The 13,166-nt window shown below is 37.2% G+C and overlaps 1 protein-coding gene across 1 annotated transcript in view; it reads right to left on the bottom strand.

The window, feature by feature from the left end:
* BMPR1A (bone morphogenetic protein receptor type 1A) overlaps positions 1–13,166 on the bottom strand; it is a 133,123-nt gene that overhangs the window by 65,379 nt on the left and 54,578 nt on the right. Inside the window, exon 2 of the mRNA XM_087824251.1 lies at positions 4,702–4,818. The gene's annotated coding sequence lies outside the window, so the exon portion shown is untranslated. The remainder of the gene's footprint in view (positions 1–4,701; positions 4,819–13,166) is intronic.

The raw sequence follows: 13,166 nt of genomic DNA, 5'->3' as shown, positions 1-13,166 counted from the left end.
TTTTCGGATGTTAATTTTGTATGCAGCTACCTTGCTGAATTCATTTATCAAATCTAGTAGCCCTTTGGTGGAGTCTTTAGGGTTTTCTATGTACAATATCATGTCACCTGCAAATGACAGTTTTACTTTCTTCTTTCCAATTTGGATACCTTTTATGTTTTCTTCCTGTCTGATGGCTGTGGCAAGGACTTCCAGTACTATATTAAATAAGAGTGGTGAAAGTGACCAACCCTGTCTTTTTCCTGTTTTTAAGGGAAATGCTTTTAGTTTTTGCCCATTAAGTATGATGTTGGCTGTAGGTCTGTCATATGTGGCCTTTATTATGTTGAGATATGATCCCTCTATTCCCACTTTGCTGAGAGTTTTTATCAGAAATGGGTGCTGGATTTTGTTGAATGCTTTTTCTACATCTATTGATATGATCATATGATTTTTGTCCTTCATTTTGTTTATGTGATGTATCACGTTTATTGATTTACAAATATTATACCAGCCTTGTATCCACAGAATAAATCCCACTTGGTCATGGTATATGGGTTTTTTTAATATATCTTTATTGATTTCAGAGAGAGGAGAGGGAGAGAGAGCTAGAAACATCAATGACAAGAGTCATTGATTGGCTGCCTCCTGCACGCCCCCGACTGGGGATTGAGCCTGCAACCCAAGCATGTGCCCTGAACGGGAACTGAACCTTGATCTCCTAGATACTAGGTCAATGCTCAACTGCTGAGCCATGCCCAGTCAGGCAACAGTAATACTATTAAAACAAGGTACCATCCTACATTAAGTGTCAGAATTATACTTATAGAAATACTTTAAACATTCTTAATTTTACTAACTCTTAGATAGCATTTAAAACTATAGCAAAAGAGACAAATATGAATGAAAGAGTATTTCTTTTTAAAGTGCTCTTCTATAAGAGGCAATATTTTGCTTTTTTCATACTATCTCCCTTTCAACATGCTAAAGCTTGAAAAACAATGTATAAAAACATTTGTTGTATGTAAACAAACGAAGAGACCAACAATATAGAACATTAATTTTAATGTTTCTTTAAATTTACAAAACTCTGATCCAACTGGATTTAAAGAATTACTTATGTTTGCTATTAATGATGCTCAACACTATCCCTACTATCAAGATAAAAATGTGAACATCATCACCTCTTCCCAACACCTAGTCACAAATCAGTGTCCCTTCTGCCTTCACAATACTAATTTCCACCATTACCTCTCTGATCAAATTCTGGATTACCTCATGTCTAACTTCTGCTACAGCTCCCTGACTCCTCACTCCACATCTCTAATGATGTACATTCATACCTCACTGCTACAGTAAGCTGCCCAAAATGGAATTTTCTCTACATCACACTTCCTAGCCTTACCAAGACCTCCACCACATGCCTACAGAAATATTCATTTTCTATTAATCAGCTTTTCAAGAAATACCTTTTAAGTCTTTCATTACCTATCCAAATTCTGATTTTTCAAAGCCCAGCTCAAACCACCCCTCCGACTTCTACTTGTACTTCTCAGAGCTACAGAACCCTGACTAAAAAGTAGTACTTTACTCCTGTGGCATTCATCACTTTTACCTGGCAGTGCTGGTTATCATTATTCCTATTACATATACATACACACACTTTTTTGATATGACTATAAACAAAGGATGGGAACCATGTTCTTTATTTTTGGATTCTGCTTTCTGACTTGCTGTTACAAAGTTTAACAGGGAACCCCCCCAAAAGTAATGTCTTATAGAACAAAAATAAGTGCTCTGGGTCTTAAACTAGGAGGGACATATTCTTAGAGTCAAAGGAACTGAGATCAGAAGGAACCTTAGGGATGAACTGGCACTTGAGATGGATTTTAAAAGTGGACAGGTCTTCCACAGGAGAGAAAAAGAAGAAAAAGCATGCCAGGAGCAAAGAGTAACATGAATAAAGAGCACAGAAAATATAGGACAATTTCAAATCATTAGCTGAAGAGCATCGTACATGTGGGGTAGAAAAAAAGAAAATTAAACATCTATTCAATAACCAATGCTTAAAGATTTTCATAATTTTAGGTATGTTGATCCCTATCTTATCAAGAGTCTCATTATTTTTTGCTTAAAATAATTAAGAGTATCCTAAATTGTCTCTCTCCTTTTGGTATCTCTCCCTTCCAAACTATCATTCATATCACTGCCAGATTAATTTTAACAAAACAAGATTATAATCCAAAATACCTGTTCACAATTTTCAAAGATGGCCCACTACTCAAAAAATAAAATCTAAACTCCTAAGCACAGCATTGGAAGTTCTTTACAATCAAGATCTTTCCAGCCTCGTCCCTCAAACCTTCTCTTATATCATGAGTTCAAACCATACATAATGTTTTCCTGTCCTTTGTACATTCTACATATTTCAAAATTCCCCTTATGTTGGGCTCTGTGCATGAAATTCCCTTGCTTCCCAAATTCCAATCAGCAATCTTCTACTCATCGGTCAAGATTCTACTCAAATGCCATTTCCTACATGAAGCATCCCTGATAATTTTCTCCTCCGACAACGTTGGTAGAGCCTTCCTAGTTCATGCCACTATACTTTCCAAGTTCATACAGCACTTTCCAAACTGCACTTGAATTAACTGTTTGCAGACTCATTTGTAAATGTATTCTTTAAGGCACTGGTCCAGTAGCTCAGTTGGTTAGAGCATCATCCTGACAAGTCAACGTTGTGTGTTTCAATCCCTGGTCAGGGCACATACAAGAATCAACCAATGAATGCATAAATAAGTGGAGCAACAAATCGATATTTCTGTTTTGTTTCTCCCTCTCTCTTTCTCTCTCTCTCCCCACCCTTCCTCTCTGTCTCTAAAATCAATTTTTAAAAATTAAACATATTCTTTGAAAGCACAGCAAGGAACATTTTGTATTCTAGGTACCTAACACAGAGTAGGTATTTATTAAGTATTTAAAGACAGAAAGAAATGATGGCTGCAGGCAAAGATGCCACTCACTTAATACTACACTGCCGAGGGGCTTGGACACTAGAGGATCTGTCCTCACCCTGGAAGGCTAACAGTCATACAGTACATGCAGAATTATTGCCTAGAAATTTAAGTGGGCAGCAACTTGTAGAGGAAAGCAGAGTGAGGAAAGGTACAAAGTTAGGAGAGTCCTGCAATGCGTCAGGTAAATATAATGTAAGGACCTGAACTTGGATGGTGATGAAGGGATTAGAAAAAAGATGAAAACATTCATGGTACATTACAGAGGTAAAACTGATAGGACTTCATCCTACTTAAGGGGAGGAAGGAAAAGATGAGAAGTTAGAGTGGGCACTGAGATTCTGAGCATGGATGCTAAAGAGGTCCAGCGACAGAAATGGGAACACTGGGCATGAAGCACGCAGCTGAAAATATGAGTCTAAGGCTTAGAAAAAGTGTCACAAATGAGATATAAGGCTGAGAAAGATCACTAGCGAGGTAACTACTGAAATCATGAGATTAGAAAAGCCAAAGGAAAAAATAGAAGAACCGCAAAGATAAAACCCCTGAGAAGGTCACTGTTTAAGAGTAGCAGGAGAAAGAAAAGAAAATCTGAAGGAACAAATAAAGTAGAATTAGAAGAGCACAGAGTCATAGAAACTAAGAGAATTTCAAGAAAGAAAAATGGCAAACACTACTGTGATCAAAGAGTATGAAAATGAAACATGGTAAGAGACAATCAGAAAGTCATGAGTATTTTTCAAAAGAGGAAATACAGCAGTTTGGCAGGGAAAACGATGTTATAAGGAAGCAGAAGCAATGAGCAAAGCCTCGTTTTTTCATGAGGAAAAAGTACAGGCAGCTCCATAAACGGTATGTCCTGCCCTGGCCGGGCGGAGAGCTGAGCTGGCATCTTGTCCCTTGCATAAAAAAGGCTGCCGGTTGGATTCCCTGCCAGGGTGCATACCTAGGACGAGGGTTTCATCCCTGGCTGGGGCACATACAGGGGGCAGCCAATCGATATTTCTCTTTCACATCAATGTTTCTCTCTCTCTGTCTCTCTCTCTAAGAATCAATAAAAACACATCCTCAGGTGAGGATTAGAAAAAAAAGTGTATGTCCTATTTTTTTTAAATGTAGATCCCTGACGAATTCAAACCTTTTACCTGATAATTTGAGTCTCTAAATAAATTTGAAAATAATGAACATGATTTCTCTGTACATATTGTTTTAGAATGATTTCTCCCCCCTACCCCTGGTTTTATTACAGTTCTCACTTCTTTAAAATAAATAAATTCTATCTCCAAAGATTTGTTATTTTAAGATAATTTTATCCTAAAATTTAAATATGTGAATGTTTCAGAATAATATAAACATTCATTTTTATATAATCTTCCATTCTGAACTCTGCTTAGTCATCTTTAGAGGGAAGAAATATACATATATACACACACACACACATATACACACATGCATATATATAAAATTTAATGCTCATTTCCTACAATTAGAATAAAGAAGGTGTTATTAGTAATAAGTGAATACTTTCTACTCCTGAAAAGATTCAACATTATTAGGAGAGGAGAATATATTACAACTACTTATGATTCATAAGGAAAGTGATTAAAGAAACTAAATAAGTTAAAGGTGTAGCAGTGATTTAGAAGAACTATTGTCAAAGGTTAAAAAATGAGAAGTTTCACATTATTCTAAGAAGTCTTTTCCTTACCTCAGAGATGTGGCTAGAGGTAAAACTGTGCCTCCAATTTTCTCCAAACAGCTTTGACCTATGCTTCCATCTCATGAATTCCAAGACAGTATTAAACTGATGCATATTTTCATAGATCTGTTTAGAAAAAAGAACTTATTTCAGACTGAAAGAATGGGAATAACACATGTAGTAGCAATACTAAAAATTCACCGTGTGTAAAACTATATATTTTCAATGTAAATTCAATGAAAAGTTCTACAGTATTTTAGAAACCCATCAGTTTACCATTTCCCGCCTCTACCCAAAGCAGTTTCCCATTTTGAGTATTTTTCTGTTTACAAGGGTAATAGGCTCTGGCTGCGTGGCTCGGGGTTGGTTGGCGCGCCATCACGTACACCAAAAGATCTCTGGTTCGATCCTGGGTCGGGTGCAAACAGGAGGCAACCAACAGATGTTTCTCTTACATCGATGTTTCTCTCTCTCCCTCCTTTTCCTTTCTCTCTAAAATCAATAAAAACATATCCTTGAGTGAGGATTTTTCTTTTTAAGTGTATTTAAATAAAAAAAAGGTAATAGTAGTTTTATGGAAAAAATTACTCACATGTAAAATTCTGAATTGGCTCAGGCCTTTGGGGGAAAAAAAAATCACATCTCAAATAGAAAAAACAAACAGCTAGAAGCAGCACTAAAATTTATAATTTTACAACATTCAGATTCCTACTTAGGCAAAAATACATCTGAACACCCAGCTAGTACTCCTATTTTCACTTTTTGTCACAGTATCAGTAAGCACCCTTTTTTTATTAAATCCTCACCTGAGGACATTTCTTCCATTGCTTTTCAGAGAGAATGCGGGGGGGGGGGGGATCGAGATCAATGTGAGAGAGACACATCGATTGGTTACCTCCCACACATGCCTTGACCAGGGCAAGGGATCAAGCCTACAACCGAGGTACTTGCCCTTGGTCGGAATTGACCCCAGGACCCTTCAGTCCATGGGCTGATGCTCTAATCACTGAGCAAAACCAGCTAGGGCTCAGTAAGCACTTTTTAAATTTCAGTCCAACTTCTACCTAGAATATTAGGAATTGTGAGGGTCAAGAATTAATTGCACAGCTTTGTCTAAATTCATGGGCTAGGTTTCAATATGTCACTACTGTCACCAGTGCCCTCCTGCATCGAGAGACAATGTTCATGAATCTAAACATTGGAAACAAAAAGTTTAAAGATAAGTTGCTGATTACTTAGAGATCTTAAAAATAATTCCTTCAATGTGTCTTTTAACTAAAACTTCAAACAGCAAGTACTCTGTTTCATTTTAAAAAGGGAAAAGTTTGAGCTGCATGAACATCACCTCTGTCCCACTGCAAGGTTAAAGTGCCTGTCTTCAGTCATTCAGGAGTATCATGTGCGTCACACTGAGGTTTAGTAGTCTTGGCAATAATGACTAGATCCATGCAAACCGGGGCAACTGAGACGGGCTCCGTAGCAGATAGCAGCCTTTTTTAAAGCCAAGAGCCGCCACTCAGCAGACAGGCTGCCACAGAACCCTGCAAAATCTTTCCTGTGGCTAGACTGACGGGGAAGGAATTGGGAGTGCTTTGCCTGCACTTAGGAGCCTTTCTCAGTCTTCTCAGTGCACTAGTTATCTACAACTTAACCAGGTGCGCAACATCTTTCAGGGTCAGACTCAGACCACCACTCAGATAAATGAGGGAGGACAGGTATGAAAACTTGGTGTTTAGGTTTTTAAAATTATTTTTTCTGAAATATTCAGCCTTAAAAATTTCCCTTATACTAATAAAAATAAATAAATACACTGTTTCCATTTTGGAAATGGCACAAAGATTCTCCTCCACTCTCACTCTGCCAGCAACCCCACCCTTCTTAAGTGTGTGTGGAGGGGAGGCAGTCAGCTTAACCTATTCTAAAGAAGGTTAAAACGGCCCAACAAAGTGACCACGTTTCAAATACACAGCCTGATTCTAATTCTACCACATATTTCCAATGGATCAAGTAATAAATAAAATGAACATGCAAACCACTTATCAATCATTGTTTATTACAACACAGCTTCCTTGAAAAAAAAGTTTCAAGCTTTAGGCTAAATCTAAAGTTTATAACAAAGGTAAATATACAGTTTTTAAAGTCCAAGACCCTGAATCATCTATCCTCCCTCCATCCATTCTCTAACATGTACAAATACGTGACAAAACATAAACTTCAGAACGCTTCCTAAGGGCTGAATTTAAGACCTGCCAGGTCAGAATGGACTTCTCAGTAAACTCAGACAGTCAAAAGAGTAGGGTGTCACAAAAGGCACAGATCTGCAAATCCCTTTTTGCATACCAGGAATTCTGGGGGTAAAGTAGTTGTCCCTAACTTTGCAATACAGTGCTAGAGTCCTACAAGCAGAGACCTAAATACACACATGTGCAGAAATGGGATTTTCATAGCAAAATGTCCCCAACAACTTTAATCACTTACCTTTCAAGGTAACTGACCACAAGCTTTTAGCACTATGAACTTGTGTTTAACAACCTCAAGGGACCTAGTCAAAACTGAACACTAAGCAAGTATAAGCAATAAAATTTTCATCGAAGATTTTATGTCTGAAATTTTCAAGCCTGTAAGTTGTAGGAAACGCATTAAGAAAAGAGAATTCCTTTGAAAACACATTAGAGCTTCTTAATGACTCAGAATTCATAAAAATCAAACCTTTCTAGATATAGTCTAATATTTTGTAATACAAAGCTAACTTTAGAATTTACTTAGTAAGCATCTGCAAACAAATGGGGAAAGTTCATTTTACCCCCACATTGCCTTTACAAAATATCTTCCTTTGCCATCAAAATGTACACATCCTTCTTGGTTCTCAAAATTGTTAAAGTGGTTAAATCTTAAACCACCGAGGTGCTTTAAAAATCACTAACCAGGTGATTTAAAGAGCCATCAGTGACAAACGTAGATTGTAGACAGTAGCTATCTTTGGCTCTGAAGTGTTAGAACGTCACCCATTAACTCTTATGTTAACGAGATTTACTTTATAGAAAAGAATTGCATAAGTATGCTTTTGATAAATATACTAAATCTAAGACAAAATTTAAGATGACTTTTGAGTTTGTACCAGATGTCAAAAAATAGGTTTCTTGATGCCCAACCCACTGAGGCACACCAGCCAGGGCTCTCATATGCTTCTATAATAAAGCATGCAACCACATAACACAGAAAGCGAAGGTCAACCTATGAACAGGTTGTGTTAGAAATGTTCCAAAAGATTCATTTATAAATTAAATATAAGCTCAAGATGCCTTTTCTCAAAAAACCAAAGATATAAACAACGGTATTAAACCCTTAATACAAATTAACCTTAGTGCACAATTCTATCAAAACACTCTTCTGTTAAGCACATTTCCACACCAAACTGTAAGTTTCTTATTCACTGCTGTATCTTAGAATCTAACACAGTAGATGACACACAGTAGGATTTCAATAAATATTAGCTGGTCGGAAGTACTGAATAACAGCAGCTTAATGATATGAAACTGAGTTGTCTAGAAACCCTTACCTATCTGAACTATAGCAGAGAAATAAAAAGCAAAGCAAGCGGAAAAAGCTTCTTCCAAAAGAGGTATGAGAAAAAAATGCTTAGCACTGAGGTTAGAACACTCTGGAGTAAATCAGTTGTGGCAATTTCCACTCCCCTTGCCAGTGGGTAGTTTAGCAATATGCACCTTATGCAATTGCGGCCAGGAAGACAAGAGACTGAACTTGCTGTGGGAGCTTCTGAGAAAGGTTTTCCTGGCTGATGAAAAAAGACACCTGATGAAAACGCCCATTTTTTCCCAAGCAACTCTGGGTTTCAATTTATCAGGCAGAACTATGGCAGCCATCCTAGGACCATGAGGAAGGACACAGCCTAAGAGGACAACCCAGCAGATACAAAGTGACAGCATCAAAAGATGGAAAGAAACTGGGTCCTTAGTGAGGTTCTTATGCTTGGGCAGATTAATCCTTGAACCATTTATTAAGTTGGATCTTTTAATTATATTAAATCCTTTTATTGTTTAAGCAGTTTTCAATTATCAATAGTAACCCAGCAGATGCAGTGAGTTAAGAACAAATACACCATTTATTTTCATGAATTCAACTGCTATCTACACAGACAACTCTCCTAAATTTGTATCTCAATCCGGATCCTTCTTTTGAACTAGATACATATTTCCAAACTACCAAACAGCTATATTAAATATATTTTTTAGCAGAGCATCAAGACAACAGGATTAATATAAAACCCATCACAAAAACTGTTTATGCCCCGGTATTCAGTTTCCTGGTTAATGGCAGTACCACCTACCTAACTGTCAACGTCTGAAATTTTGGGATCTCTAGCCCTACACCTCACTCTGCTTCACGTATTATACTTAGGCAGCTAAATATGAAAATTACTAAATGTTGTCTATTCTGATATATCTTTAAAATCTGTCTCCCTCATCTCTATACACATCCAGTGCAGGCACTCATCTTCATGTAGCCTGCCCTCCACTCCTACCTCTTTCACTGTACCTGTGTTTCTAAAATAACAACTGTGCCTCATGAAAAAATTATAGACATAATAGTCATTAGGAAAATACAAATTAAAACTACAATGAGATACCACTACATACCCACCAGAATGGGCATAATAAAAAAGACAATACCAAATGGTGGTAAGGAAATGGAGAAATGAACTCTCACACACTGCTATAAAATGATGCAGTCAGTTTGGAGAAAAGTTCGGAAATTTCTTGAAAAGTTAAATATAAAAAAACTCACCATATGAACCAAAATTCCCTCTATAAGAACCTGAGAGAAATAAAAATATGTGTCTACACAAAGATTAACTTACAAATGTTCTCAGCATTACTCATAAGAGCCCCAACTGGACACAATCCAAAACAAAGTGAGGCATAATCACACAATGGAATACTATCAGCTAATAAAAAGGAACAAAATACTGATACATGTTATAACATGAATGCATCTAAAACATGCTATGTAAGAAGAGATAGATGCAAAATACTTCATATTATAGTTATCTCAGCAGGTGCTCTAATTAACATTGTTTCATTATAATGCTGATGAGATACCATAGGAACCTAATTCTTGCTTATATCAATTAGCCTATACTAAAATTGGTTTCATTTATGTAGGTTCACTCAAAGTCACAGACCTGTAATGAGACTAAGTGAGAACTTACTGTAAATGAAAGCGCCGGTTTAGAGAGAGAGAAATCAAAGCAGTGGTTGTCTAGAACAAGGTGAAAAAGTGGGAAACTTTGGGCAGTGATCAAAATGTTCTAAAATATTCATAGCACAACTCTAAGAATTTACTAAAAATTTAAAAATACAAGTTAAAATTTTAATCATTTTCAATTATGTACAAAATGCAGTCCAAATCCTTTAGGAGGGCATTTACAGATTGCTGCTTTCAGTCTATTGAATTTGCTTTATCTTCTGCTACAATCTCTACCCAAAAGCCTCCCTCTGGCCATATGAAACTGTTTCCTATTTCCTAAATGTGCAAGGCTGTTTAAAGTTTCTACCTTTCTTCAAACTTGCTATTCAAACTCAAGTCAAAATGTTCTTATATGTGTCTTTTGCCAAGTGAACTTCACTTGTGTTTAGTTAAGCACAGTACAGCAACCAGCACATAAAAGGTAATCTATATATTTTTGAATAAGTGATTAAGAATGATGGTGAAGCCTGGCCGGGCGTGGCTCAGTGGTTGAGCATGGACCTAGGATCCAGGCGATTGGGGTTCAATTCCTGGTCAGGGCACATGCCCAGGTTGTGGGCTCGATCAATGACTCTCTCATCATTGATGTTTCTAACTCTCTCCCTCTCCCTTTCTCTCTCTGAAATCAATAAAGATATATTAAAAAAAAAAAAGACAGTGAAGCTCAGTGATGAGCATCGACCTATGAACCAGGAGGTCATGGTTTGATAACTGGTCAGGGCACATGCCCGGGTTGCACGCTCGATCCCCAGTAGGGGGCGTGCAGGAGGCAGCTGATCAATGACTCTTTCATCATTGATGCTTCTCTCTCTCTCTCCCCCTCCCTCCCTCTCTGAAATCAATAAAAACATATTTAAAAAAATAAAAGCATGATAGTGGAGAGAAAAATCCTAAAGCAGGTAAAATGAGCTCTGTACCACAAAGAAACTTGTATAAGGATATTATATAAGAATGAAAAATAGAGAGTCACTAATGTTACCTAAATGTTTGTTAGTGTGGGATCAGTTAACAGTCACACTGAAAACTATACAGCCATTAAAAAGAATGAGATACATCTTATTTATCTGTACTGACACAGAAAGATATTCCAAATACCCTTAAATTAAAAAGCTATAAGTCACTCCTCCATTATTTAAAAAAAATTGCACACATACAGGAAGTGTGTGTGTATAACAATGTGTGAGGAAGTTGCAGGGCTGAAAGGATACACACCAATTGTTCTGAGTGTTGGCAAAAAGTGGGAAATACCTAAATGTCCCTCAACTGATGAATGGGGGTATCTACCCAATGGAATATTATTCAGCCATAAAAATAAACAAAGCCATAAAAAGAACCAATTCTGATACAACATGGATGAAACTTTAAAGTATTAAGCTAAGTGAAAGAGGCCAGATGTAAAAGGCCACACATTATATGATCCCATTTATATGAAATATTCAGAAGATGTAATTCCATAGACAGAAAATAGATTAATGGTTATCTGGGACTGCAGGTGGAGGGTAGTAATGGAGAAAGACACCCAATTGGTAATCCATAAAGAATAAAAGGGTAAATTAGACTTCCATCAAAATTGAAAATGTTTGCTCTGCAAAAGACCCTGTTAAGAAGATGAACTAGCCCAGCCAGGCGTGGCTTAGTGGTTGAGCGTCGACCTAGGATCCAGGAGATTGAGGTTCGATTTCCGGTCAGGGCACAAGTTTGGGTTGCAGGCTCGATCCCCAGCAGGGGGTGTGCAGGAGGCAGCTGATCAATGACTCTTTCATCATTGATGTTTCTCTCCCCGCCCCCCTCCTCTCTCGGAAATAAAAAATAAAAAAAAATTAAAAAAAAGAAGATGAAATAACAAGGTACAGACTGGGAAAATATAGTTGCAAACCACATGCAAAAAAAAAATATTTGCAAAGGACTCATCTAGAAAATGTAAGAAATCTTAGAACTCAAATTTTTAAAAATCACTTAGAAAATGTACAAAGAATATGAAGAGCTCTCTTTCAGTGAAGAAAATATTTGGATGGCAAATAAGCACATGAAAAGATATGGTCAACACCACAAGCCATCAGGAAATGCAAATGGAGACTCTGCTGAGAGATTCCAACGTACTTCCTGAACAGCTGAAATACAAGGTGCCAGTTCCCAGTTCTGGCAGAAATGGGAAGACAATGGATCTCACAGCTGGTGAGAATGTAAAAGGGCACAGCCACCTGGGAAAATGGTTTGAAAGTTTTTAAAAAAACTAAACATACACTTATGTTACCTACTATACTTCCTGGGTATCTGTTTTAAAGAAACAAACATGATTATTCACAGCAGCTTTATTTTTATATCCCCAAACTGGAAAAGACAAAATGTCCTTCAAAAGGTGAATGGTTGCCCTAGCCAGTTTAGGTCAGTGGTTGGAGCGTCAGCCTGTGGAATGAAAGGCCTTGGGTTCAATTCCCAGCCAAGGGCATGTATCTTGGTTGCAGGCTCAATCCTGGTCCCAGTTGGGGGACATGTGGGAGGCAACTAATCAATGTGTCTCTCTCACATCGATGCTTCTCTCTCTCCCCCACTCCCTTCTACTCTCTCTCTCTCGGAAAAAAAAAAAATCAATGGAAAAAATATCTTCAGGTGAGGATTAACAAAAAAAGTTGAATGGTTAAAACAAACTGTAGGACATCCATACCATGGAATCCTAGGCAGCAATAAAAAGGAATGAACTACTGATTCACACAACTTAGATGAATCCCAAAGGATTAGGATTAAGATCATATATGATAGGATTCCATTTATATAACACTCTCAAAATGACAAAACCATAGAGCTAGAAAAGAGATTAATGGTTGCCCAGGTGGCAGGTTGGTGGGAGCACAGGGAGACCTTTGTGGTGATGGAATCTGTTTCTTAATGCTGTGGTGACTACACAAATCTACATATATGTTTAAATGGTACAGAACCACACACACAAATGTACCAATTTTAATTTCTGGTTTGATATTGTACTATGTGTAGTATGAAGTAACCACTGGGGGAGGTGAAGGGTACAAGGGACTTCTACTTACTATTTTAGCAATTTCCTATGAATCTATAATTGTTTAAAATTTTACGAACCCTACTTTCTAAAAATGTGTTTTATATCTCTGCTTTAAGTTAGATTTTGAATAGCAAAATAATTGCTCAAAGACTACTCAAGAAACATTATTCCTTTTGAATCAGCTAAGAACTTC

This window comes from Miniopterus natalensis, chromosome 14, assembly GCF_054644295.1.
Source record: "Miniopterus natalensis isolate mMinNat1 chromosome 14, mMinNat1.hap1, whole genome shotgun sequence".
NCBI lineage: Eukaryota > Metazoa > Chordata > Mammalia > Chiroptera > Miniopteridae > Miniopterus > Miniopterus natalensis.
The sequence above is the reverse complement of the archived record's forward strand: the minus strand, read 5'-3'. Positions and strand labels throughout refer to the sequence as shown.